The sequence below is a fragment of the Carassius auratus genome, unplaced genomic scaffold, assembly GCF_003368295.1.
Source record: "Carassius auratus strain Wakin unplaced genomic scaffold, ASM336829v1 scaf_tig00214924, whole genome shotgun sequence".
Taxonomy (NCBI): domain Eukaryota; kingdom Metazoa; phylum Chordata; class Actinopteri; order Cypriniformes; family Cyprinidae; genus Carassius; species Carassius auratus.
In genome coordinates this window covers 1-22,187 of record NW_020527861.1, presented here as the reverse complement: position 1 = coordinate 22,187, position 22,187 = coordinate 1, and the positions used below count along the sequence as shown (strand labels likewise).

Below are 22,187 nucleotides of genomic sequence, written 5' to 3'. Positions count from 1 at the left end.
AGGCTTCTTTTAGCCACCTCGTCCTTCAGCTTGATTTTGTTTCCAAATCTTGGTGGAATCCCTGCTTCCCTCCCTGCAGTCAAGAGAGCTGTCTAGCCGCCTTTGAATGTAGTCGTGGCTGAGAGGTTAAGGCAATGGACTCAAAATCCATTGGGGTCTCCCCACGCAGGTTCAAAACCTGCCGACTATGGTTCCTACACTGCCTTTTTGTGCTGATAACTGTACCTTCCAAGGCTTTTGCTCTCTCTGCCCTCATTGCTTGTAAGATACTGCATGGCACTGTGTGGAGATACTGCGGTTATATAAAGTGTGAAAAAATTAATTGGGTTCTTCCCGCACAGGTTTTGCTCTTGCTGACTATGTTCTTCACCTGCATCTCCCCAACAAGCATTTATGCACCTCCTCTGCAACAGACAAATATGACACTGGACCATTTTGCAGCAGTGACCCAGTGGCACGCTGTGATCTTAAAGGGTTTATTACTCTGTGTTGTGGCTGCAGCAACCACTTTTCAAATCGGGGTCATTACATCCTTTTGTGTCGAGAATCGGAGATGCCAGGCTTCTTTTAGCCACCTCATCCTGCAGCTTGCTTTTGTTTCTGAATCTTGGTGGCATCCTTGCTTCCCTGCTTGCAGTCAAGAGAGCTGTCTTGCTCCTGTTATACGTAGTCGTGGCCGAGAGGTTAAGGCGATGTACTCGAAATCCATTGGGGTCTTCCCATGCAGGTTCTAACCCTGCCGACTACGGTTCCTAAACTGCACTTTTGTGCTGAGAACTGTGCTTTCCAAAGCTTTTGCTCTCTCTGTTGTCATTTCTTGAAAGATTCTGCATGGCACTGTTTGGAGATACTGCGGTTATATAAAATGTGTAAAAAAAATTAATTGGGTTCTTCCCGCACAGGTTTTGGTCCTGCTGACTATGTTCTTCACCTGCATCTCCCCAACAAGCATTTATGCACCTCCTCTGCAACAGACAAATATGACACTGGACCGTTTTGCAGCAGTGGCCCAGTGGCACGCTGTGATCTTAAAGGGGTTATTACTCTGTGTTGTGGCTGCAGCAACCACTTTTCAAATCGGGGTCATTACATCCTTTTGTGTCGAGAATCGGAGACGCCAGGCTTCTTTTAGCCACCTCGTCCTTCAGCTTGATTTTGTTTCCAAATCTTGGTGGAATCCCTGCTTCCCTGCCTGCAGTCAAGAGAGCTGTCTAGCCGTCTTTGAATGTAGTCGTGGCTGAGAGGTTAAGGCGATGGACTCGAAATCCATTGGGGTCTCCCCGCGCAGGTTCAAATCCTGCCGACTATGGTTCCTACACTGCCTTTTTGTGCTGATAACTGTGCCTTCCAAGGCTTTTGCTCTCTCTGCCCTCATTTCTTGTAAGATACTGCATGGCACTGTGTGGAGATACTGCGGTTATATAAAGTGTGAAAAAATTAATTGGGGTCTTCCCGCACAGGTTTCTGTCCTGCTGACTATGTTCTTCACCTGCATCTCCCCAACAAGCATTTATGCGCCTCCTCTGCAACAGACAAATATGACACTGGACCATTTTGCAGCAGTGACCCAGTGGCACGCTGTGATCTTAAAGGGGTTATTACTCTGTGTTGTGGCTGCAGCAACCACTTTTCAAATCGGGGTCATTACATCCTATTGTGTTGAGAATCGGAGACGCCAGGCTTCTTTTAGCCACCTCATCCTGCAGCTTGCTTTTGTTTCTGAATCTTGGTGGCATCCTTGCTTCCCTGCCTGCAGTCAAGAGAGCTGTCTTGCTCCCGTTATACGTAGTCGTGGCCGAGAGGTTAAGGCGATGTACTCGAAATCCATTGGGGTCTCCCCATGCAGGTTCTAACCCTGCCGACTACGGTTCCTAAACTGCACTTTTGTGCTGAGAACTGTGCTTTCCAAAGCTTTTGCTCTCTCTGTTGTCATTTCTTGAAAGATTCTGCATGGCACTGTTTGGAGATACTGCGGTTATATAAAATGTGTAAAAAAATTAATTGGGTTCTTCCCGCACAGGTTTTGGTCCTGCTGACTATGTTCTTCACCTGGCATCTCCCCAACAAGCATTATGCACCTCCTCTGCAACAGACAAATATGACACTGGACCGCTTTGCAGCAGTGGCCCAGTGGCACGCTGTGATCTTAAAGGGTTATTACTCTGTGTTGTGGCTGCCAGCAACCACTTTTCAAATCGGGGTCATTAACATCCTTTTGTGTCGAGAATCGGAGACGCCAGGCTTCTTTTAGCTACCTCGTCCTTCAGCTTGATTTTGTTTCTGAATCTTGGTGGAATCCCTGCTTCCCTGCCTGCAGTCAAGAGATCGGTCTGGCTCAAGTTATACGTAGTCGTGGCCGAGAGGTTAAGGCGATGGACTCGAAATCGATTGGGGTCTCCCCGCGCAGGTTCAAACCCTGCCGACTATGGTTCCTACACTGCCTTTTTGTGCTGATAACTGTGCCTTCCAAGGCTTTTGCTCTCTCTGCCCTCATTTCTTGTAAGATACTGCATGGCACTGTGTGGAGATACTGCGGTTATATAAAGTGTGAAAAAATTAATTGGGTTCTTCCGCACAGGTTTCTGTCCTGCTGACTATGTTCTTCACCTGCATCTCCCCAACAAGCATTTATGCGCCTCCTCTGCAACAGACAAATATGACACTGGACCGTTTTGCAGCAGTGGCACACTGTGATCTTAAAGGGTTATTACTCTGTGTTGTGGCTGCAGCAACCACTTTTCAAATCGGGGTCATTACATCCTTTTGTGTCGAGAATCGGAGACGCCAGGCTTCTTTTAGCCACCTCGTCCTTCAGCTTGATTTTGTTTCTGAATCTTGGTGGAATCCCTGCTTCCCTGCCTGCAGTCAAGAGAGCTGTCTAGCTCCTTTATACGTAGTCGTGGCCGAGAGGTTAAGGCGATGGACTCGAAATCCATTGGGGTCTCCCCGCAGGTTCAAACCCTGCCGACTACGGTTCCTACTGCCCTTTTGTGCTGATAACTGTGCCTTCCAAGGCTTTTGCTCTCTCTGCCCTCATTTCTTGTAAGATACTGCATGGCACTGTGTGGAGATACTGCGGTTATATAAAGTGTGAAAAAATTAATTGGGGTCTTCCCGCACAGGTTTTGTCCTGCTGACTATGTTCTTCACCTGCATCTCCCCAACAAGCATTTATGCGCCTCCTCTGCAACAGACAAATATGACACTGGACCGTTTTGCAGCAGTGACGCTGTGATCTTAAAGGGTTATTACTCTGTGTTGTGGCTGCAGCAACCACTTTTCAAATCGGGGTCATTACATCCTTTGTGTCGAGAATCGAAGACGCCAGGCTTCTTTTAGCCACCTCGTCCTCAGCTTGATTTTGTTTCGAATCTTGGTGGAATCCTGCTTCACTGCGGTTATATAAAGTGTGAAAAAATTAATTGGGGTCTTCCCGCACAGGTTTCTGTCCTGCTGACTATGTTCTTCACCTGCATCTCCCCAACAAGCATTTATGCGCCTCCTCTGCAACAGACAAATATGACACTGGACCGTTTTGCAGCAGTGGCACGCTGTGATCTTAAAGGGTTATTACTCTGTGTTGTGGCTGCAGCAACCACTTTTCAAATCGGGGTCATTACATCCTTTTGTGTCGAGAATCGAAGATGCCAGGCTTCTTTTAGCCACCTCGTCCTTCAGCTTGATTTTGTTTTCCGAATCTTGGTGGAATCCCTGCTTCCCTGCCGGCAGTCAAGAGAGCTGTCTAGCCACCATAAATGTAGTCGTGGCCGAGAGGTTAAGGCGATGGACTCGAAATCCATTGGGGTCTCCCCGCGCAGGTTCAAACCCTGCCGACTACGGTTCCTACACTGCCCTTTTGTGCTGATAACTGTGCCTTCCAAGGCTTTTGCTCTCTCTGCCCTCATTTCTTGTAAGATACTGCATGGCACTGTTTGAGATACTGCGGTTATATAAATGTGAAAAAATTAATTGGGTCTTCCCGCACAGGTTTCTGTCCTGCTGACTATGTTCTTCACCTGCATCTCCCCAACAAGCATTTATGCGCCTCCTCTGCAACAGACAAATATGACACTGGACCATTTTGCAGCAGTGGCCCAGTGGCACGCTGTGATCTTAAAGGGTTATTACTCTGTGTTGTGGCTGCAGCAACCACTTTTCAAATCGGGGTCATTACATCCTTTGTGTCGAGAATCGGAGACGCCAGGCTTCTTTTAGCCACCTCGTCCTTCAGCTTGATTTTGTTTCTGAATCTTGGTGGAATCCCTGCTTCCCTGCCTGCAGTCAAGAGAGCTGTCTGGCTCCTTTATACGTAGTCGTGGCCGAGAGGTTAAGGCGATGGACTCGAAATCCATTGGGGTCTCCCCGCGCAGGTTCAAACCCTGCCGACTATGGTTCCTACACTGCCTTTTTGTGCTGATAACTGTGCCTTCCAAGGCTTTTGCTCTCTCTGCCCTCATTTCTTGTAAGATACTGCATGGCACTGTGTGGAGATACTGCGGTTATATAAAGTGTGAAAAAATTAATTGGGTTCTTCCCGCACAGGTTTTGCTCTTGCTGACTATGTTCTTCACCTGCATCTCCCCAACAAGCATTTATGCGCCTCCTCTGCAACAGACAAATATGACACTGGACCATTTTGCAGCAGTGACCCAGTGGCACGCTGTGATCTTAAAGGGTTATTACTCTGTGTTGTGGCTGCAGCAACCACTTTTCAAATCGGGGTCATTACATCCTTTTGTGTCGAGAATCGGAGATGCCAGGCTTCTTTTAGCCACCTCATCCTGCAGCTTGCTTTTGTTTCTGAATCTTGGTGGCATCCTTGCTTCCCTGCCTGCAGTCAAGAGAGCTGTCTTGCTCCAGTTATACGTAGTCGTGGCCGAGAGGTTAAGGCGATGTACTCGAAATCCATTGGGGTCTCCCCATGCAGGTTCTAACCCTGCCGACTACGGTTCCTAAACTGCACTTTTGTGCTGAGAACTGTGCTTCCAAGCTTTTGCTCTCTCTGTTGTCATTTCTTGAAAGATACTGCATGGCACTGTTGGAGATACTGCGGTTATATAAATGTGAAAAAATTAATTGGGTCTTCCCGCACAGGTTTCTGTCCTGCTGACTATGTTCTTCACCTGCATCTCCCCAACAAGCATTTATGCGCCTCCTCTGCAACAGACAAATATGACACTGGACCGTTTTGCAGCAGTGGCACGCTGTGATCTTAAAGGGTTATTACTCTGTGTTGTGGCTGCAGCAACCACTTTTCAAATCGGGGTCATTACATCCTTTTGTGTCGAGAATCGAAGATGCCAGGCTTCTTTTAGCCACCTCGTCCTTCAGCTTGATTTTGTTTCCGAATCTTGGTGGAATCCCTGCTTCCCTGCCTGCAGTCAAGAGAGCTGTCTAGCGCTTTGAATGTAGTCGTGGCCGAGAGGTTAAGGCGATGGACTCGAAATCCATTGGGGTCTCCCCGCGCAGGTTCAAACCCTGCCGACTATGGTTCCTACACTGCCTTTTTGTGCTGATAACTGTGCCTTCCAAGGCTTTTGCTCTCTCTGCCCTCATTTCTTGTAAGATACTGCATGGCACTGTGTGGAGATACTGCGGTTATATAAAGTGTGAAAAAATTAATTGGGTTCTTCCCGCACAGGTTTCTGTCCTGCTGACTATGTTCTTCACCTGCATCTCCCCAACAAGCATTTATGCGCCTCCTCTGCAACAGACAAATATGACACTGGACCGTTTTGCAGCAGTGGCACACTGTGATCTTAAAGGGGTTATTACTCTGTGTTGTGGCTGCAGCAACCACTTTTCAAATCGGGGTCATTACATCCTTTTGTGTCGAGAATCGGAGACGCCATTGGGGTCTTCCCGCACAGGTTTGCTGTCCTGCTGACTATGTTCTTCACCTGCATCTCCCCAACAAGCATTTATGCGCCTCCTCTGCAACAGACAAATATGACACTGGCCATTTTGCAGCAGTGACCCAGTGGCACGCTGTGATCTTAAAGGGGTTATTACTCTGTGTTGTGGCTGCAGCAACCACTTTTCAAATCGGGGTCATTACATCCTTTTGTGTCGAGAATCGGAGACGCCAGGCTTCTTTTAGCCACTCGTCATTCCTGCAGCTTGCTTTTGTTTCTGAATCTTGGTGGAATCCTTGCTTCCCTGCCTGCAGTCAAGAGAGCTGTCTTGCCTCCGTTATCGTAGTCGTGGCCGAGAGGTTAAGGCGATGGACTCGAAATCCATTGGGGTCTCCCCATGCAGGTTCAACCCTGCCGACTACGGTTCCTAAACTGCCTTTTGTGCTGATAACTGTGCCTTCCAAGGCTTTTGCTCTCTCTGCCCTCATTTCTTGTAAGATACTGCATGGCACTGTTTGGAGATACTGCGGTTATATAAATATGAAAAAAATTAATTGGGGTCTTCCCGCACAGGTTTGTCCTGCTGACTATGTTCTTCACCTGCATCTCCCCAACAAGCATTTATGCGCCTCCTCTGCAACAGACAAATATGACACTGGACCGTTTTGCAGCAGTGGCAGTGGCACGCTGTGATCTTAAAGGGGTTATTACTCTGTGTTGTGGCTGCAGCAACCACTTTTCAAATCGGGGTCATTACATCCTTTTGTGTCGAGAATCGAGATGCCAGGCTTCTTTTAGCCACCTCGTCCTTCAGCTTGATTTTGTTTCCGAATCTTGGTGGAATCCCTGCTTCCCTGCCTGCAGTCAAGAGAGCTGTCTAGCTCATTAAATGTAGTCGTGGCCGAGAGGTTAAGGCGATGGACTCGAAATCCATTGGGTCTCCCCGGCGCAGGTTCAAACCCTGCCGACTACGGTTCCTACACTGCTTTTTGTGCTGATAACTGTGCCTTCCAAGGCTTTGCTCTCTCTGCCCTCATTTCTTGTAAGATACTGCATGGCACTGTGTGGAGATACTGCGGTTATATAAAGTGTGAAAAAATTAATTGGGGTCTTCCCGCACAGGTTTCTGTCCTGCTGACTATGTTCTTCACCTGCATCTCCCCAACAAGCATTTATGCGCCTCCTCTGCAACAGACAAATATGACACTGGACCGTTTTGCAGCAGTGGCACGCTGTGATCTTAAAGGGTTTATTACTCTGTGTTGTGGCTGCAGCAACCACTTTTCAAATCGGGGTCATTACATCCTTTTGTGTCGAGAATCGAGACGCCAGGCTTCTTTTAGCCACCTCATCCTGCAGCTTGCTTTTGTTCTGAATCTTGGTGCAATCCTTGCTTCCCTGCCTTGCAGTCAAGAGAGCTGTCTGGCTCCTGTTATACGTAGTCGTGGCCGAGAGGTTAAGGCGATGGACTCGAAATCCATTGGGGTCCCCCGCGCAGGTTCAAACCCTGCCGACTACGGTTCCTACACTGCCCTTTTGTGCTGAATAACTGTGCCTTCCAAGGCTTTTGCTCTCTCTGCCCTCATTTCTTGTAAGATACTGCATGGCACTGTGTGGAGATACTGCGGTTATATAAAGTGTAAAAAATTAATTGGGGTCTTCCCGCACAGGTTTCTGTCCTGCTGACTATGTTCTTCACCTGCATCTCCCCAACAAGCATTTATGCGCCTCCTCTGCAACAGACAAATATGACACTGGACCGTTTTGCAGCAGTGGCACGCTGTGATCTTAAAGGGTTTATTACTCTGTGTTGTGGCTGCAGCAACCACTTTTCAAATCGGGGTCATTACATCCTTTTGTGTCGAGAATCGAGACGCCAGGCTTCTTTTAGCCACCTCGTCCTTCAGCTTGATTTTGTTTCCGAATCTTGGTGGAATCCCTGCTTCCCTGCCTGCAGTCAAGAGAGCTGTCTAGCCACATTAAATGTAGTCGTGGCCGAGAGGTTAAGGCGATGGACTCGAAATCCATTGGGGTCTCCCCGCGCAGGTTCAAACCCTGCCGACTACGGTTCCTACACTGCCCTTTTGTGCTGATAACTGTGCCTTCCAAGGCTTTTGCTCTCTCTGCCCTCATTTCTTGTAAGATACTGCATGGCACTGTTTGGAGATACTGCGGTTATATAAAATGTGAAAAAATTAATTGGGTCTTCCCGCACAGGTTTCTGTCCTGCTGACTATGTTCTTCACCTGCATCTCCCCAACAAGCATTTATGCGCCTCCTCTGCAACAGACAAATATGACACTGGACCATTTTGCAGCAGTGGCCCAGTGGCACGCTGTGATCTTAAAGGGGTTATTACTCTGTGTTGTGGCTGCAGCAACCACTTTTCAAATCGGGGTCATTACATCCTTTTGTGTCGAGAATCGGAGACGCCAGGCTTCTTTTAGCCACCTCGTCCTTCAGCTTGATTTTGTTTCTGAATCTTGGTGGAATCCCTGCTTCCCTGCCTGCAGTCAAGAGAGCTGTCTGGGCAGCAGTGGCACGCTGTGATCTTAAAGGGTTATTACTCTGTGTTGTGGCTGCAGCAACCACTTTTCAAATCGGGGTCATTACATCCTTTGTGTCGAGAATCGGAGACGCCAGGCTTCTTTTAGCCACCTCGTCCTTCAGCTTGATTTTGTTTCCAAATCTTGGGTGGAATCCCTGCTTCCCTGCCTGCAGTCAAGAGAGCTGTCTAGCCGTCTTTGAATGTAGTCGTGGCTGAGAGGTTAAGGCGATGGACTCGAAATCCATTGGGGTCTCCCCGCGCAGGTTCAAACCCTTCCGACTATGGTTCCTACACTGCCTTTTTGTGCTGATAACTGTGCCTTCTGCTGACTATGTTCTTCACCTGCATCTCCCAACAAGCATTTATGCGCCTCCTCTGCAACAGACAAATATGACACTGGACCGTTTTGCAGCAGTGGCACGCTGTGATCTTAAAGGGTTATTACTCTGTGTTGTGGCTGCAGCAACCACTTTTCAAATCGGGGTCATTACATCCTTTTGTGTCGAGAATCGGAGACGCCAGGCTTCTTTTAGCCACCTCATCCTGCAGCTTGCTTTTGTTCTGAATCTTGGTGGCATCCTTGCTTCCCTGCCTGCAGTCAAGAGAGCTGTCTGCTCCTGTTATACGTACGTGGCCGAGAGGTTAAGGCGATGTACTCGAAATCCTTGGGGTCCCCCACGCAGGTTCAAACCCTGCCGACTACGGTTCCTACACTGCCTTTTGTGCTGATAACTGTGCCTTCCAAGGCTTTGCTCTCTCTGCCCTCATTTCTTGTAAGATACTGCATGGCACTGTGTGGAGATACTGCGGTTATATAAAGTGTGAAAAAATTCATTTGGGGTCTTCCCGCACAGGTTTCTGTCCTGCTGACTATGTTCTTCACCTGCATCTCCCCAACAAGCATTTATGCGCCTCCTCTGCAACAGACAAATATGACACTGGACTGTTTTGCAGCAGTGGCACGCTGTGATCTTAAAGTGTTTATTACTCTGTGTTGTGGCTGCAGCAACCACTTTTCAAATCGGGGTCATTACATCCTTTTGTGTCGAGAATCGAAGATGCCAGGCTTCTTTTAGCCACCTCGTCCTTCAGCTTGATTTTGTTTCCGAATCTTGGTGGAATCCCTGCTTCCCTGCCGGCAGTCAAGAGAGCTGTCTAGCCACTGTTAAATGTAGTCGTGGCCGAGAGGTTAAGGTGATGGACTCGAAATCCATTGGGGTCTCCCCGCGCAGGTTCAAACCCTGCCGACTACCGGTTCCTACATTGCCCTTTTGTGCTGATAACTGTGCCTTCCAAGGCTTTTGCTCTCTCTGCCCTCATTTCTTGTAAGATACTGCATGCACTGTTTGGAGATACTGCGGTTATATAAAATGTGAAAAATTCCATTGGGGTCTTCCCGCACAGGTTTCTGTCCTGCTGACTATGTTCTTCACCTGCATCTCCCCAACAAGCATTTATGCGCCTCCTCTGCAACAGACAAATATGACACTGGACCGTTTTGCAGCAGTGGCATGCTGTGATCTTAAAGGGTTATTACTCTGTGTTGTGGCTGCAGCAACCACTTTTCAAATCGGGGTCATTACATCCTTTTGTGTCAAGAATCGGAGACGCCAGGCTTCTTTTAGCCACCTCGTCCTTCAGCTTGATTTTGTTTCCAAATCTTGGTGGAATCCCTGCTTCCCTCCCTGCAGTCAAGAGAGCTGTCTAGCCGCCTTTGAATGTAGTCGTGGCTGAGAGGTTAAGGCGATGGACTCAAAATCCATTGGGGTCTCCCCACACAGGTTCAAACCCTGCCGACTATGGTTCCTACACTGCCTTTTTGTGCTGATAAACTGTACCTTCCAAGGCTTTTGCTCTCTCTGCCCTCATTTCTTGTAAGATACTGCATGGCACTGTGTGGAGATACTGCGGTTATATAAAGTGTGAAAAAATTAATTGGGTTCTTCCCGCACAGGTTTTGCTCTTGCTGACTATGTTCTTCACACTGCATCTCCCCAACAAGCATTTATGCACCTCCTCTGCAACAGACAAATATGACACTGGACCATTTTGCAGCAGTGACCCAGTGGCACGCTGTGATCTTAAAGGGTTTATTACTCTGTGTTGTGGCTGCAGCAACCACTTTTCAAATCGGGGTCATTACATCCTTTTGTGTCGAGAATCGGAGATGCCAGGCTTCTTTTAGCCACCTCATCCTGCAGCTTGCTTTTTGTTTCTGAATCTTGGTGGCATCCTTGCTTCCCTGCCTGCAGTCAAGAGAGCTGTCTTGCTCCCGTTATACGTAGTCGTGGCGAGAGGTTAAGGCGATGTACTCGAAATCCATTGGGGTCTCCCCATGCAGGTTCTAACCCTGCCGACTACGGTTCCTAAACTGCACTTTTGTGCTGAGAACTGTGCTTTCCAAAGCTTTTGCTCTCTCTGTTGTCATTTCTTGAAAGATTCTGCATGGCACTGTTTGGAGATACTGCGGTTATATAAAATGTGTAAAAAAATTAATTGGGTTCTTCCCGCACAGGTTTTGGTCCTGCTGACTATGTTCTTCACCTGCATCTCCCCAACAAGCATTTATGCACCTCCTCTGCAACAGACAAATATGACACTGGACCGTTTTGCAGCAGTGGCCCAGTGGCACGCTGTGATCTTAAAGGGGTTATTACTCTGTGTTGTGGCTGCAGCAACCACTTTTCAAATCGGGGTCATTACATCCTTTTGTGTCGAGAATCGGAGACGCCAGGCTTCTTTTAGCCACCTCGTCCTTCAGCTTGATTTTGTTTCCAAATCTTGGTGGAATCCCTGCTTCCCTGCCTGCAGTCAAGAGAGCTGTCTAGCCGTCTTTGAATGTAGTCGTGGCTGAGAGGTTAAGGCGATGGACTCGAAATCCATTGGGGTCTCCCCGCGCAGGTTCAAATCCTGCCGACTCTGGTTCCTACTCTGCCTTTTTGTGCTGATAACTGTGCCTTCCAAGGCTTTTGCTCTCTCTGCCCTCATTTCTTGTAAGATACTGCATGGCACTGTGTGGAGATACTGCGGTTATATAAAGTGTGAAAAATTAATTGGGGTCTTCCCGCACAGGTTTCTGTCCTGCTGACTATGTTCTTCACCTGCATCTCCCCAACAAGCATTTATGCGCCTCCTCTGCCAACAGACAAATATGACACTGGACCATTTTGCAGCAGTGACCCAGTGGCACGCTGTGATCTTAAAGGGGTTATTACTCTGTGTTGTGGCTGCAGCAACCACTTTTCAAATCGGGGTCATTACATCCTATTGTGTTGAGAATCGGAGACGCCAGGCTTCTTTTAGCCACCTCATCCTGCAGCTTGCTTTTGTTTCTGAATCTTGGTGGCATCCTTGCTTCCCTGCCTGCAGTCAAGAGAGCTGTCTGGCTCCCGTTATACGTAGTCGTGGCCGAGAGGTTAAGGCGATGTACTCGAAATCCATTGGGGTCTCCCCATGCAGGTTCTAACCCTGCCGACTACGGTTCCTAAACTGCACTTTTTGTGCTGAGAACTGTGCTTTCCCAAAGCTTTTGCTCTCTCTGTTGTCATTTCTTGAAAGATTCTGCATGGCACTGTTTGGAGATACTGCGGTTATATAAAATGTGTAAAAAAATTAATTGGGTTCTTCCCGCACAGGTTTTGGTCCTGCTGACTATGTTCTTCACCTGCATCTCCCCAACAAGCATTTATGCACCTCCTCTGCAACGGACAAATATGACACTGGACCGCTTTGCAGCAGTGGCCCAGTGGCACGCTGTGATCTTAAAGGGGTTATTACTCTGTGTTGTGGCTGCAGCAACCACTTTTCAAATCGGGGTCATTACATCCTTTTGTGTCGAGAATCGGAGACGCCAGGCTTCTTTTAGCTACCTCGTCCTTCAGCTTGATTTTGTTTCTGAATCTTGGTGGAATCCCTGCTTCCCTGCCTGCAGTCAAGAGATCGGTCTGGCTCAAGTTATACGTAGTCGTGGCCGAGAGGTTAAGGCGATGGACTCGAAATCCATTGGGGTCTCCCCGCGCAGGTTCAAACCCTGCCGACTATGGTTCCTACACTGCCTTTTTGTGCTGATAACTGTGCCTTCCAAGGCTTTTGCTCTCTCTGCCCTCATTTCTTGTAAGATACTACATGGCACTGTGTGGAGATACTGCGGTTATATAAAGTATGAAAAAATTAATTGGGGTCTTCCCGCACAGGTTTCTGTCCTGCTGACTATGTTCTTCACCTGCATCTCCCCAACAAGCATTTATGCGCCTCCTCTGCAACAGACAAATATGACACTGGACCGTTTTGCAGCCGTGGCACACTGTGATCTTAAAGGGGTTATTACTCTGTGTTGTGGCTGCAGCAAACACTTTTCAAATCGGGGTCATTACATCCTTTTGTGTCGAGAATCGGAGACGCCAGGCTTCTTTTAGCCACCTCATCCTGCAGCTTGCTTTTGTTTCTGAATCTTGGTGGCATCCTTGCCTCCCTGCCTTCAGTCAGGAGAGCTGTCTGGCTCCTGTTATACGTACTCGTGGCCGAGAGGTTAAGGCGATGTACTCGAAATCCAGTGGGATCTCCCCACGCAGGTTCAAACCCTGCTGACTACGGTTCCTACACTGCCCTTTTGTGCTGATAACTGTGCCTTCCAAGGCTTTTGCTCTCTCTGCCCTCATTTCTTGTAAGATACTGCATGGCACTGTGTGGAGATACTGCGGTTATATAAAGTGTGAAAAATTCATTGGGGTCTTCCCGCACAGGTTTCTGTCCTGCTGACTATGTTCTTCACCTGCATCTCCCCAACAAGCATTTATGCGCCTCCTCTGCAACAGACAAATATGACACTGGACTGTTTTGCAGCAGTGGCACGCTGTGATCTTAAAGGGTTTATTACTCTGTGTTGTGGCTGCAGCAACCACTTTTCAAATCGGGGTCATTACATCCTTTTGTGTCGAGAATCGAAGATGCCAGGCTTCTTTTAGCCACCTCGTCCTTCAGCTTGATTTTGTTTCCGAATCTTGGTGGAATCCCTGCTTCCCTGCCGGCAGTCAAGAGAGCTGTCTAGCCACCATTGAATGTAGTCGTGGCCGAGAGGTTAAGGCGATGTACTCGAAATCCATTGGGGTCTCCCCGCGCAGGTTCAAACCCTGCCGACTACGGTTCCTACACTGCCCTTTTGAGCTGATAACTGTGCCTTCCAAGGCTTTTGCTCTCTCTGCCCTCATTTTCTTGTAAGATACTGCATGGCACTGTTTGGAGATACTGCGGTTATATAAAATGTGAAAAAATTCATTGGGGTCTTCCCGCACAGGTTTCTGTCCTGCTGACTATGTTCTTCACCTGCATCTCCCCAACAAGCATTTATGCGCCTCCTCTGCAACAGACAAATATGACACTGGACCATTTTGCAGCAGTGGCCCAGTGGCACGCTGTGATCTTAAAGGGGTTATTACTCTGTGTTGTGGCTGCAGCAACCACTTTTCAAATCGGGGTCATTACATCCTTTTGTGTCGAGAATCGGAGATGCCAGGCTTCTTTTAGCTACCTCGTCCTTCAGCTTGATTTTGTTTCTGAATCTTGGTGGAATCCCTGCTTCCCTGCCTGCAGTCAAGAGATCAGTCTGGCTCAAGTTACACGTAGTCGTGGCCGAGAGGTTAAGGCGATGGACTCGAAATCCATTGGGGTCTCCCCGCGCAGGTTCAAACCCTGCCGACTATGGTTCCTACACTGCCTTTTTGTGCTGATAACTGTACCTTCCAAGGCTTTTGCTCTCTCTGCCCTCATTTCTTGTAAGATACTGCATGGCACTGTGTGGAGATACTGCGGTTATATAAAGTGTGAAAAAATTAATTGGGTTCTTCCCGCACAGGTTTTGCTCTTGCTGACTATGTTCTTCACCTGCATCTCCCCAACAAGCATTTATGCACCTCCTCTGCAACAGACAAATATGACACTGGACCATTTTGCAGCAGTGACCCAGTGGCACGCTGTGATCTTAAAGGGTTTATTACTCTGTGTTGTGGCTGCAGCAACCACTTTTCAAATCGGGGTCATTACATCCTTTTGTGTCGAGAATCGGAGATGCCAGGCTTCTTTTAGCCACCTCATCCTGCAGCTTGCTTTTGTTTCTGATCTTGGTGGCATCCTTGCTTCCCTGCCTGCAGTCAAGAGAGCTGTCTTGCTCCAGTTATACGTAGTCGTGGCCGAGAGGTTAAGGCGATGTACTCGAAATCCATTGGGGTCTCCCCATGCAGGTTCTAACCCTGCCGACTACGGTTCCTAAACTGCACTTTTGTGCTGAGAACTTTGCTTTCCAAAGCTTTTGCTCTCTCTGTTGTCATTTCTTGAAAGATTCTGCATGGCACTGTTTGGAGATACTGCGGTTATATAAAATGTGTAAAAAAAATTAATTGGGTTCTTCCCGCACAGGTTTTGGTCCTGCTGACTATGTTCTTCACCTGCATCTCCCCAACAAGCATTTATGCACCTCCTCTGCAACAGACAAATATGACACTGGACCGTTTTGCAGCAGTGGCACGCTGTGATCTTAAAGGGTTTATTACTCTGTGTTGTGGCTGCAGCAACCACTTTTCAAATCGGGGTCATTACATCCTTTTGTGTCGAGAATCGAAGATGCCAGGCTTCTTTTAGCCACCTCATCATGCAGCTTGATTTTGTTTCCGAATCTTGGTGGAATCCCTGCTTCCCTGCCTGGAGTCAAGAGAGCTGTCTAGCCGCCTTTGAATGTAGTCGTGGCTGAGAGGTTAAGGCGATGGACTCGAAATCCATTGGGGTCTCCCCGCGCAGGTTCAAACCCTGCCGACTATGGTTCCTACACTGCCTTTTTGTGCTGATAACTGTGCCTTCCAAGGCTTTTGCTCTCTCTGCCCTCATTTCTTGTAAGATACTGCATGGCACTGTGTGGAGATACTGCGGTTATATAAAGTGTGAAAAAATTAATTGGGTTCTTCCCGCACAGGTTTTGCTCTTGCTGACTATGTTCTTCACCTGCATCTCCCCAACAAGCATTTATGCGCCTCCTCTGCAACAGACAAATATGACACTGGACCATTTTGCAGCAGTGGCACACTGTGATCTTAAAGGGGTTATTACTCTGTGTTGTGGCTGCAGCAACCACTTTTCAAATCGGGGTCATTACATCCTTTTGTGTCGAGAATCGGAGACGCCAGGCTTCTTTTAGCCACCTCATCCTGCAGCTTGCTTTTGTTTCTGAATCTTGGTGGCATCCTTGCTTCCCTGCCTTCAGTCAGGAGAGCTGTCTGGCTCCTGTTATACGTACTCGTGGCCGAGAGGTTAAGGCGATGTACTCGAAATCCATTGGGGTCTCCCCACACAGGTTCAAACCCTGCCTGACTACGGTTCCTACACTGCCCTTTTGTGCTGATAACTGTGCCTTCCAAGGCTTTTGCTCTCTCTGCCCTCATTTCTTGTAAGATACTGCATGGCACTGTGTGGAAGATACTGCGGTTATATAAAGTGTGAAAAAATTCATTGGGGTCTTCCCGCACAGGTTTCTGTACTGCTGACTATGTTCTTCACCTGCATCTCCCCAACAAGCATTTATGCGCCTCCTCTGCAAACAGACAAATATGACACTGGACCGTTTTGCAGCAGTGGCACGCTGTGATCTTAAAGGGTTTATTACTCTGTGTTGTGGCTGCAGCAACCACTTTTTCAAATCGGGGTCATTACATCCTTTTGTGTCGAGAATCGAAGATGCCAGGCTTCTTTTAGCCACCTCGTCCTTCAGCTTGATTTTGTTTCCGAATCTTGGTGGAATCCCTGTTTCCCTGCCGGCAGTCAAGAAGAGCTGTCTAGCCACCATTAAATGTAGTCGTGGCCGAGAGGTTAAGGCGATGGACTCGAAATCCATTGGGGTCTCCCGCGCAGGTTCAAACCCTGCCGACTACGGTTCCTACACTGCCCTTTTGTGCTGATAACTGTGCCTTCCAAGGCTTTTTGCTCTCTCTGCCCTCATTTCTTGTAAGATACTGCATGGCACTGTTTGGAGATACTGCGGTTATATAAAAATGTGAAAAAATTCATTGGGGTCTTCCCGCCACAGGTTTCTGTCCTGCTGACTATGTTCTTCACCTGCATCTCCCCAACAAGCACTTTATGCGCCTCCTCTGCAACAGACAAATATGACACTGGACCATTTTGCAGCAGTGGCCCAGTGGCACGCTGTGATTCTTAAAGGGGTTATTACTCTGTGTTGTGGCTGCAGCAACCACTTTTCAAATCGGGGTCATTACATCCTTTTGTGTCGAGAATCGGAGACGCCAGGCTTCTTTTAGCTACCTCGTCCTTCAGCTTGATTTTGTTTCTGAATCTTGGTGGAATCCCTGCTTCCCTGCCTGCAGTCAAGAGATCGGTCTGGCTCAAGTTATACGTAGTCGTGGCCGAGAGGTTAAGGCGATGGACTCGAAATCCATTGGGGTCTCCCCGCGCAGGTTCAAACCCTGCCGACTACGGTTCCTACCCAGCCCTTTTGTGCTGAGAACTGTGCCTTCCAAGACTTTTGCTCTCTCTGCCCTCATTTCTTGTAAGATACTACATGGCACTGTGTGGAGATACTGCGGTTATATAAAGTATGAAAAAATTAATTGGGGTCCTTCCCGCACAGGTTTCTGTCCTGCTGACTATGTTCTTCACCTGCATCTCCCCAACAAGCATTTATGCACCTCCTCTGCAACAGACAAATATGACACTGGACCGTTTTGCAGCAGTGGCACGCTGTGATCTTAAAGGGTTTATTACTCTGTGTTGTGGCTGCAGCAACCACTTTTCAAATCGGGGTCATTACATCCTTTTGTGTCGAGAATCGAAGATGCCAGGCTTCTTTTAGCCACCTCGTCCTTCAGCTTGATTTGTTTCCGAATCTTGGTGGAATCCCTGCTTCCCTGCCTGCAGTCAGAGAGCTATCTAGCCGTCATTAAATGTAGTCGTGGTCGAGAGTTTTAGGCAATGGACTTAAAATCCATTGGGGTCTCCCGGCACAGGTTCAAACCCTGCCGACTATGGTTCCTACACTGCCCTTTTGTGCTGATAACTGTGCCTTCCAAGGCTTTTGCTCTCTCTGCCCTCATTTCTTGTAAGATACTGCATGGGCACTGTGTGGAGATACTGCGGTTATATAAAATGTGAAAAAATTCATTGGGGTCTTCCCGCACAGGTTTCTGTCCTGCTGACTATGTTCTTCACCTGCATCTCCCCAACAAGCATTTATGCGCCTCCTCTGCAACAGACAAATATGACACTGGACCGTTTTGCAGCAGTGGCACGCTGTGATCTTAAAGGGGTTATTACTCTGTGTTGTGGCTGCAGCAACCACTTTTCAAATCGGGGTCATTACATCCTTTTGTGTCGAGAATCGAAGATGCCAGGCTTCTTTTAGCCACCTCATCCTTCAGCTTGATTTTGTTTCCGAATCTTGGTGGAATCCCTGCTTCCCTGCCTGCAGTCAAGAGAGCTGTCTAGCCGCCTTTGAATGTAGTCGTGGCTGAGAGGTTAAGGCGATGGACTCGAAATCCATTGGGGTCTCCCCGCGCAGGTTCAAACCCTGCCGACTATGGTTCCTACACTGCCTTTTTGTGCTGATAACTGTGCCTTCCAAGGCTTTTGCTCTCTCTGCCCTCATTTCTTGTAAGATACTGCATGGCACTGTGTGGAGATACTGCGGTTATATAAAGTGTGAAAAAATTAATTGGGTTCTTCCCGCACAGGTTTTGCTCCTGCTGACTATGTTCTTCACCTGCATCTCCCCAACAAGCATTTATGCGCCTCCTCTGCAACAGACAAATATGACACTGGACCGTTTTGCAGCAGTGGCACACTGTGATCTTAAAGGGGTTATTACTCTGTGTTGTGGCTGCAGCAACCACTTTTCAAATCGGGGTCATTACATCCTTTTGTGTCGAGAATCGGAGACGCCAGGCTTCTTTTAGCCACCTCATCCTGCAGCTTGCTTTTGTTTCTGAATCTTGGTGGAATCCTTGCTTCCCTGCCTGCAGTCAAGAGAGCTGTCTGGCTCCTGTTATACGTAGTCGTGGCCGAGAGGTTAAGGCGATGTACTCGAAATCCATTGGGGTCTCCCCGCGCAGGTTCAAACCCTGCCGACTACGGTTCCTACACTGCCCTTTTGTGCTGATAACTGTGCCTTCCAAGGCTTTTGCTCTCTCTGCCCTCATTTCTTGTAAGATACTGCATGGCACTGTGTGGAGATACTGCGGTTATATAAAGTGTGAAAAAATTAATTGGGGTCTTCCCGCACAGGTTTCTGTCCTGCTGACTATGTTCTTCACCTGCATCTCCCCAACAAGCATTTATGCGCCTCCTCTGCAACAGACAAATATGACACTGGACCGTTTTGCAGCAGTGGCACGCTGTGATCTTAAAGGGTTTATTACTCTGTGTTGTGGCTGCAGCAACCACTTTTCAAATCGGGGTCATTACATCCTTTTGTGTCGAGAATCGGAGACGCCAGGCTTCTTTTAGCCACCTCGTCCTTCAGCTTGATTTTGTTTCTGAATCTTGGTGGAATCCCTGCTTCCCTGCCTGCAGTCAAGAGAGCTGTCTGGCTCAAGTTATACGTAGTCGTGGCCGAGAGGTTAAGGCGATGGACTCGAAATCCATTGGGGTCTCCCCGCGCAGGTTCAAACCCTGCCGACTACGGTTCCTACACTGCCCTTTTGTGCTGATAACTGTGCCTTCCAAGGCTTTTGCTCTCTCTGCCCTCATTTCTTGTAAGATACTGCATGGCACTGTGTGGAGATACTGCGGTTATATAAAGTGTGAAAAAATTAATTGGGGTCTTCCCGCACAGGTTTCTGTCCTGCTGACTATGTTCTTCACCTGCATCTCCCCAACAAGCATTTATGCGCCTCCTCTGCAACAGACAAATATGACACTGGACCGTTTTGCAGCAGTGGCACGCTGTGATCTTAAAGGGTTTATTACTCTGTGTTGTGGCTGCAGCAACCACTTTTCAAATCGGGGTCATTACATCCTTTTGTGTCGAGAATCGAAGATGCCAGGCTTCTTTTAGCCACCTCGTCCTTCAGCTTGATTTTGTTTCCGAATCTTGGTGGAATCCCTGCTTCCCTGCCTGCAGTCAAGAGAGCTGTCTAGCCGCCTTTGAATGTAGTCGTGGCTGAGAGGTTAAGGCGATGGACTCGAAATCCATTGGGGTCTCCCCGCGCAGGTTCAAACCCTGCCGACTATGGTTCCTACACTGCCTTTTGTGCTGATAACTGTGCCTTCCAAGGCTTTTGCTCTCTCTGCCCTCATTTCTTGTAAGATACTGCATGGCACTGTGTGGAGATACTGCGGTTATATAAAGTGTGAAAAAATTAATTGGGGTCTTCCCGCACAGGTTTCTGTCCTGCTGACTATGTTCTTCACCTGCATCTCCCCAACAAGCATTTATGCGCCTCCTCTGCAACAGACAAATATGACACTGGACCGTTTTGCAGCAGTGGCACGCTGTGATCTTAAAGGGGTTATTACTCTGTGTTGTGGCTGCAGCAACCACTTTTCAAATCGGGGTCATTACATCCTTTTGTGTCGAGAATCGGAGACGCCAGGCTTCTTTTAGCCACCTCGTCCTTCAGCTTGATTTTGTTTCTGAATCTTGGTGGAATCCCTGCTTCCCTGCCTGCAGTCAAGAGAGCTGTCTAGCTCTGTTAAATGTAGTCGTGGCCGAGAGGTTAAGGCGATGGACTCGAAATCCATTGGGGTCTCCCGCGCAGGTTCAAACCCTGCCGACTACGGTTCCTACACTGCCCTTTTGTGCTGATAACTGTGCCTTCCAAGGCTTTTGCTCTCTCTGCCCTCATTTCTTGTAAGATACTGCATGGCACTGTTTGGAGATACTGCGGTTATATAAAATGTGAAAAAATTAATTGGGTTCTTCCCGCACAGGTTTTGTCCTGCTGACTATGTTCTTCACCTGCATCTCCCCAACAAGCATTTATGCGCCTCCTCTGCAACAGACAAATATGACACTGGACCGTTTTGCAGCAGTGGCACGCTGTGATCTTAAAGGGGTTATTACTCTGTGTTGTGGCTGCAGCAACCACTTTTCAAATCGGGGTCATTACATCCTTTTGTGTCGAGAATCGGAGACGCCAGGCTTCTTTTAGCCACCTCGTCCTTCAGCTTGATTTTGTTTCCGAATCTTGGTGGAATCCCTGCTTCCCTGCCTGCAGTCAAGAGAGCTGTCTAGCCGCCTTGAATGTAGTCGTGGCTGAGAGGTTAAGGCGATGGACTCGAAATCCATTGGGGTCTCCCCGCGCAGGTTCAAACCCTGCCGACTATGGTTCCTACACTGCCTTTTTGTGCTGATAACTGTGCCTTCCAAGGCTTTTGCTCTCTCTGCCCTCATTTCTTGTAAGATACTGCATGGCACTGTGTGGAGATACTGCGGTTATATAAAGTGTGAAAAAATTAATTGGGTCTTCCCGCACAGGTTTCTGTCCTGCTGACTATGTTCTTCACCTGCATCTCCCCAACAAGCATTTATGCGCCTCCTCTGCAACAGACAAATATGACACTGGACCATTTGCAGCAGTGACCCAGTGGCACGCTGTGATCTTAAAGGGGTTATTACTCTGTGTTGTGGCTGCAGCAACCACTTTTCAAATCGGGGTCATTACATCCTTTTGTGTCGAGAATCGGAGACGCCAGGCTTCTTTTAGCCACCTCATCCTGCAGCTTGCTTTTGTTTCTGAATCTTGGTGGCATCCTTGCTTCCCTGCCTGCAGTCAAGAGAGCTGTCTGCTCCCGTTATACGTAGTCGTGGCCGAGAGGTTAAGGCGATGTACTCGAAATCCATTGGGGTCTCCCCATGCAGGTTCAAACCCTGCCGACTACGGTTCCTACACTGCCTTTTGTGCTGATAACTGTGCTTTCCAAGGCTTTTGCTCTCTCTGCCCTCATTTCTTGTAAGATACTGCATGGCACTGTTTGGAGATACTGCGGTTATATAAAATGTGTAAAAAAATTAATTGGGTTCTTCCCGCACAGGTTTTGTCCTGCTGACTATGTTCTTCACCTGCATCTCCCCAACAAGCATTTATGCACCTCCTCTGCAACAGACAAATATGACACTGGACCGTTTTGCAGCAGTGGCCCAGTGGCACGCTGTGATCTTAAAGGGGTTATTACTCTGTGTTGTGGCTGCAGCAACCACTTTTCAAATCGGGGTCATTACATCCTTTTGTGTCGAGAATCGGAGACGCCAGGCTTCTTTTAGCCACCTCGTCCTTCAGCTTGATTTTGTTTCTGAATCTTGGTGGAATCCCTGCTTCCCTGCCTGCAGTCAAGAGAGCTGTCTGGCTCAAGTTATAGTAGTCGTGGCCGAGAGGTTAAGGCGATGGACTCGAAATCCATTGGGGTCTCCCCGCGCAGGTTCAAACCCTGCCGACTATGGTTCCTACACTGCCTTTTGTGCTGATAACTGTGCTTCCAAGGCTTTTGCTCTCTCTGCCCTCATTTCTTGTAAGATACTGCATGGCACTGTTGGAGATACTGCGGTTATATAAAGTGTGAAAAATTAATTGGGGTCTTCCCGCACAGTTTCTGTCCTGCTGACTATGTTCTTCACCTGCATCTCCCCAACAAGCATTTATGCGCCTCCTCTGCAACAGACAAATATGACACTGGACCGTTTTGCAGCAGTGGCACGCTGTGATCTTAAGGGTTATTACTCTGTGTTGTGGCTGCAGCAACCACTTTTCAAATCGGGGTCATTACATCCTTTTGTGTCGAGAATCGGAGAC

At 48.2% G+C, this 22,187-nt stretch overlaps 35 non-coding genes across 35 annotated transcripts; all 35 read left to right on the top strand.

Annotated features, from left to right (window-relative positions):
• The first annotated feature begins 108 nt into the window (after window positions 1-108).
• Window positions 109-190, top strand: trnal-caa (transfer RNA leucine (anticodon CAA)). Its single transcript has one exon. It is a non-coding gene; the product is annotated as a tRNA-Leu (tRNA).
• Window positions 191-666: 476 nt separating this feature from the next.
• Window positions 667-748, top strand: trnas-cga (transfer RNA serine (anticodon CGA)). Its single transcript has one exon. It is a non-coding gene; the product is annotated as a tRNA-Ser (tRNA).
• A 479-nt stretch (window positions 749-1,227) lies between these two features.
• Window positions 1,228-1,309, top strand: trnas-cga (transfer RNA serine (anticodon CGA)). Its single transcript has one exon. It is a non-coding gene; the product is annotated as a tRNA-Ser (tRNA).
• Window positions 1,310-1,785: 476 nt separating this feature from the next.
• Window positions 1,786-1,867, top strand: trnas-cga (transfer RNA serine (anticodon CGA)). Its single transcript has one exon. It is a non-coding gene; the product is annotated as a tRNA-Ser (tRNA).
• Window positions 1,868-2,346: 479 nt separating this feature from the next.
• trnas-cga (transfer RNA serine (anticodon CGA)) lies at window positions 2,347-2,428 on the top strand. The gene has a single exon. It is a non-coding gene; the product is annotated as a tRNA-Ser (tRNA).
• A 465-nt stretch (window positions 2,429-2,893) lies between these two features.
• On the top strand, window positions 2,894-2,973 carry trnas-cga (transfer RNA serine (anticodon CGA)). The gene has a single exon. It is a non-coding gene; the product is annotated as a tRNA-Ser (tRNA).
• A 784-nt stretch (window positions 2,974-3,757) lies between these two features.
• On the top strand, window positions 3,758-3,839 carry trnas-cga (transfer RNA serine (anticodon CGA)). The gene has a single exon. It is a non-coding gene; the product is annotated as a tRNA-Ser (tRNA).
• A 470-nt stretch (window positions 3,840-4,309) lies between these two features.
• trnas-cga (transfer RNA serine (anticodon CGA)) lies at window positions 4,310-4,391 on the top strand. The gene has a single exon. It is a non-coding gene; the product is annotated as a tRNA-Ser (tRNA).
• Window positions 4,392-4,866: 475 nt separating this feature from the next.
• On the top strand, window positions 4,867-4,948 carry trnas-cga (transfer RNA serine (anticodon CGA)). Its single transcript has one exon. It is a non-coding gene; the product is annotated as a tRNA-Ser (tRNA).
• A 460-nt stretch (window positions 4,949-5,408) lies between these two features.
• Window positions 5,409-5,490, top strand: trnas-cga (transfer RNA serine (anticodon CGA)). The gene has a single exon. It is a non-coding gene; the product is annotated as a tRNA-Ser (tRNA).
• A 707-nt stretch (window positions 5,491-6,197) lies between these two features.
• trnas-cga (transfer RNA serine (anticodon CGA)) lies at window positions 6,198-6,278 on the top strand. The gene has a single exon. It is a non-coding gene; the product is annotated as a tRNA-Ser (tRNA).
• Window positions 6,279-6,746: 468 nt separating this feature from the next.
• On the top strand, window positions 6,747-6,828 carry trnas-cga (transfer RNA serine (anticodon CGA)). Its single transcript has one exon. It is a non-coding gene; the product is annotated as a tRNA-Ser (tRNA).
• A 465-nt stretch (window positions 6,829-7,293) lies between these two features.
• On the top strand, window positions 7,294-7,374 carry trnas-cga (transfer RNA serine (anticodon CGA)). Its single transcript has one exon. It is a non-coding gene; the product is annotated as a tRNA-Ser (tRNA).
• Window positions 7,375-7,840: 466 nt separating this feature from the next.
• On the top strand, window positions 7,841-7,922 carry trnas-cga (transfer RNA serine (anticodon CGA)). Its single transcript has one exon. It is a non-coding gene; the product is annotated as a tRNA-Ser (tRNA).
• Window positions 7,923-8,605: 683 nt separating this feature from the next.
• On the top strand, window positions 8,606-8,687 carry trnas-cga (transfer RNA serine (anticodon CGA)). The gene has a single exon. It is a non-coding gene; the product is annotated as a tRNA-Ser (tRNA).
• Window positions 8,688-9,574: 887 nt separating this feature from the next.
• trnas-cga (transfer RNA serine (anticodon CGA)) lies at window positions 9,575-9,656 on the top strand. The gene has a single exon. It is a non-coding gene; the product is annotated as a tRNA-Ser (tRNA).
• A 467-nt stretch (window positions 9,657-10,123) lies between these two features.
• trnal-caa (transfer RNA leucine (anticodon CAA)) lies at window positions 10,124-10,205 on the top strand. The gene has a single exon. It is a non-coding gene; the product is annotated as a tRNA-Leu (tRNA).
• Window positions 10,206-11,243: 1,038 nt separating this feature from the next.
• On the top strand, window positions 11,244-11,325 carry trnas-cga (transfer RNA serine (anticodon CGA)). Its single transcript has one exon. It is a non-coding gene; the product is annotated as a tRNA-Ser (tRNA).
• A 476-nt stretch (window positions 11,326-11,801) lies between these two features.
• trnas-cga (transfer RNA serine (anticodon CGA)) lies at window positions 11,802-11,883 on the top strand. Its single transcript has one exon. It is a non-coding gene; the product is annotated as a tRNA-Ser (tRNA).
• A 480-nt stretch (window positions 11,884-12,363) lies between these two features.
• On the top strand, window positions 12,364-12,445 carry trnas-cga (transfer RNA serine (anticodon CGA)). The gene has a single exon. It is a non-coding gene; the product is annotated as a tRNA-Ser (tRNA).
• A 468-nt stretch (window positions 12,446-12,913) lies between these two features.
• trnas-cga (transfer RNA serine (anticodon CGA)) lies at window positions 12,914-12,995 on the top strand. Its single transcript has one exon. It is a non-coding gene; the product is annotated as a tRNA-Ser (tRNA).
• A 467-nt stretch (window positions 12,996-13,462) lies between these two features.
• trnas-cga (transfer RNA serine (anticodon CGA)) lies at window positions 13,463-13,544 on the top strand. Its single transcript has one exon. It is a non-coding gene; the product is annotated as a tRNA-Ser (tRNA).
• Window positions 13,545-14,021: 477 nt separating this feature from the next.
• trnas-cga (transfer RNA serine (anticodon CGA)) lies at window positions 14,022-14,103 on the top strand. Its single transcript has one exon. It is a non-coding gene; the product is annotated as a tRNA-Ser (tRNA).
• A 475-nt stretch (window positions 14,104-14,578) lies between these two features.
• trnas-cga (transfer RNA serine (anticodon CGA)) lies at window positions 14,579-14,660 on the top strand. The gene has a single exon. It is a non-coding gene; the product is annotated as a tRNA-Ser (tRNA).
• Window positions 14,661-15,131: 471 nt separating this feature from the next.
• On the top strand, window positions 15,132-15,213 carry trnas-cga (transfer RNA serine (anticodon CGA)). Its single transcript has one exon. It is a non-coding gene; the product is annotated as a tRNA-Ser (tRNA).
• Window positions 15,214-16,236: 1,023 nt separating this feature from the next.
• Window positions 16,237-16,317, top strand: trnas-cga (transfer RNA serine (anticodon CGA)). The gene has a single exon. It is a non-coding gene; the product is annotated as a tRNA-Ser (tRNA).
• Window positions 16,318-16,798: 481 nt separating this feature from the next.
• trnas-cga (transfer RNA serine (anticodon CGA)) lies at window positions 16,799-16,880 on the top strand. Its single transcript has one exon. It is a non-coding gene; the product is annotated as a tRNA-Ser (tRNA).
• Window positions 16,881-17,898: 1,018 nt separating this feature from the next.
• On the top strand, window positions 17,899-17,980 carry trnas-cga (transfer RNA serine (anticodon CGA)). Its single transcript has one exon. It is a non-coding gene; the product is annotated as a tRNA-Ser (tRNA).
• A 468-nt stretch (window positions 17,981-18,448) lies between these two features.
• On the top strand, window positions 18,449-18,530 carry trnas-cga (transfer RNA serine (anticodon CGA)). The gene has a single exon. It is a non-coding gene; the product is annotated as a tRNA-Ser (tRNA).
• A 468-nt stretch (window positions 18,531-18,998) lies between these two features.
• Window positions 18,999-19,080, top strand: trnas-cga (transfer RNA serine (anticodon CGA)). Its single transcript has one exon. It is a non-coding gene; the product is annotated as a tRNA-Ser (tRNA).
• A 468-nt stretch (window positions 19,081-19,548) lies between these two features.
• Window positions 19,549-19,630, top strand: trnas-cga (transfer RNA serine (anticodon CGA)). The gene has a single exon. It is a non-coding gene; the product is annotated as a tRNA-Ser (tRNA).
• Window positions 19,631-20,096: 466 nt separating this feature from the next.
• On the top strand, window positions 20,097-20,177 carry trnas-cga (transfer RNA serine (anticodon CGA)). Its single transcript has one exon. It is a non-coding gene; the product is annotated as a tRNA-Ser (tRNA).
• A 466-nt stretch (window positions 20,178-20,643) lies between these two features.
• Window positions 20,644-20,725, top strand: trnas-cga (transfer RNA serine (anticodon CGA)). The gene has a single exon. It is a non-coding gene; the product is annotated as a tRNA-Ser (tRNA).
• A 473-nt stretch (window positions 20,726-21,198) lies between these two features.
• Window positions 21,199-21,280, top strand: trnas-cga (transfer RNA serine (anticodon CGA)). The gene has a single exon. It is a non-coding gene; the product is annotated as a tRNA-Ser (tRNA).
• A 475-nt stretch (window positions 21,281-21,755) lies between these two features.
• trnas-cga (transfer RNA serine (anticodon CGA)) lies at window positions 21,756-21,837 on the top strand. Its single transcript has one exon. It is a non-coding gene; the product is annotated as a tRNA-Ser (tRNA).
• The last annotated feature ends 350 nt before the right edge of the window (window positions 21,838-22,187 follow it).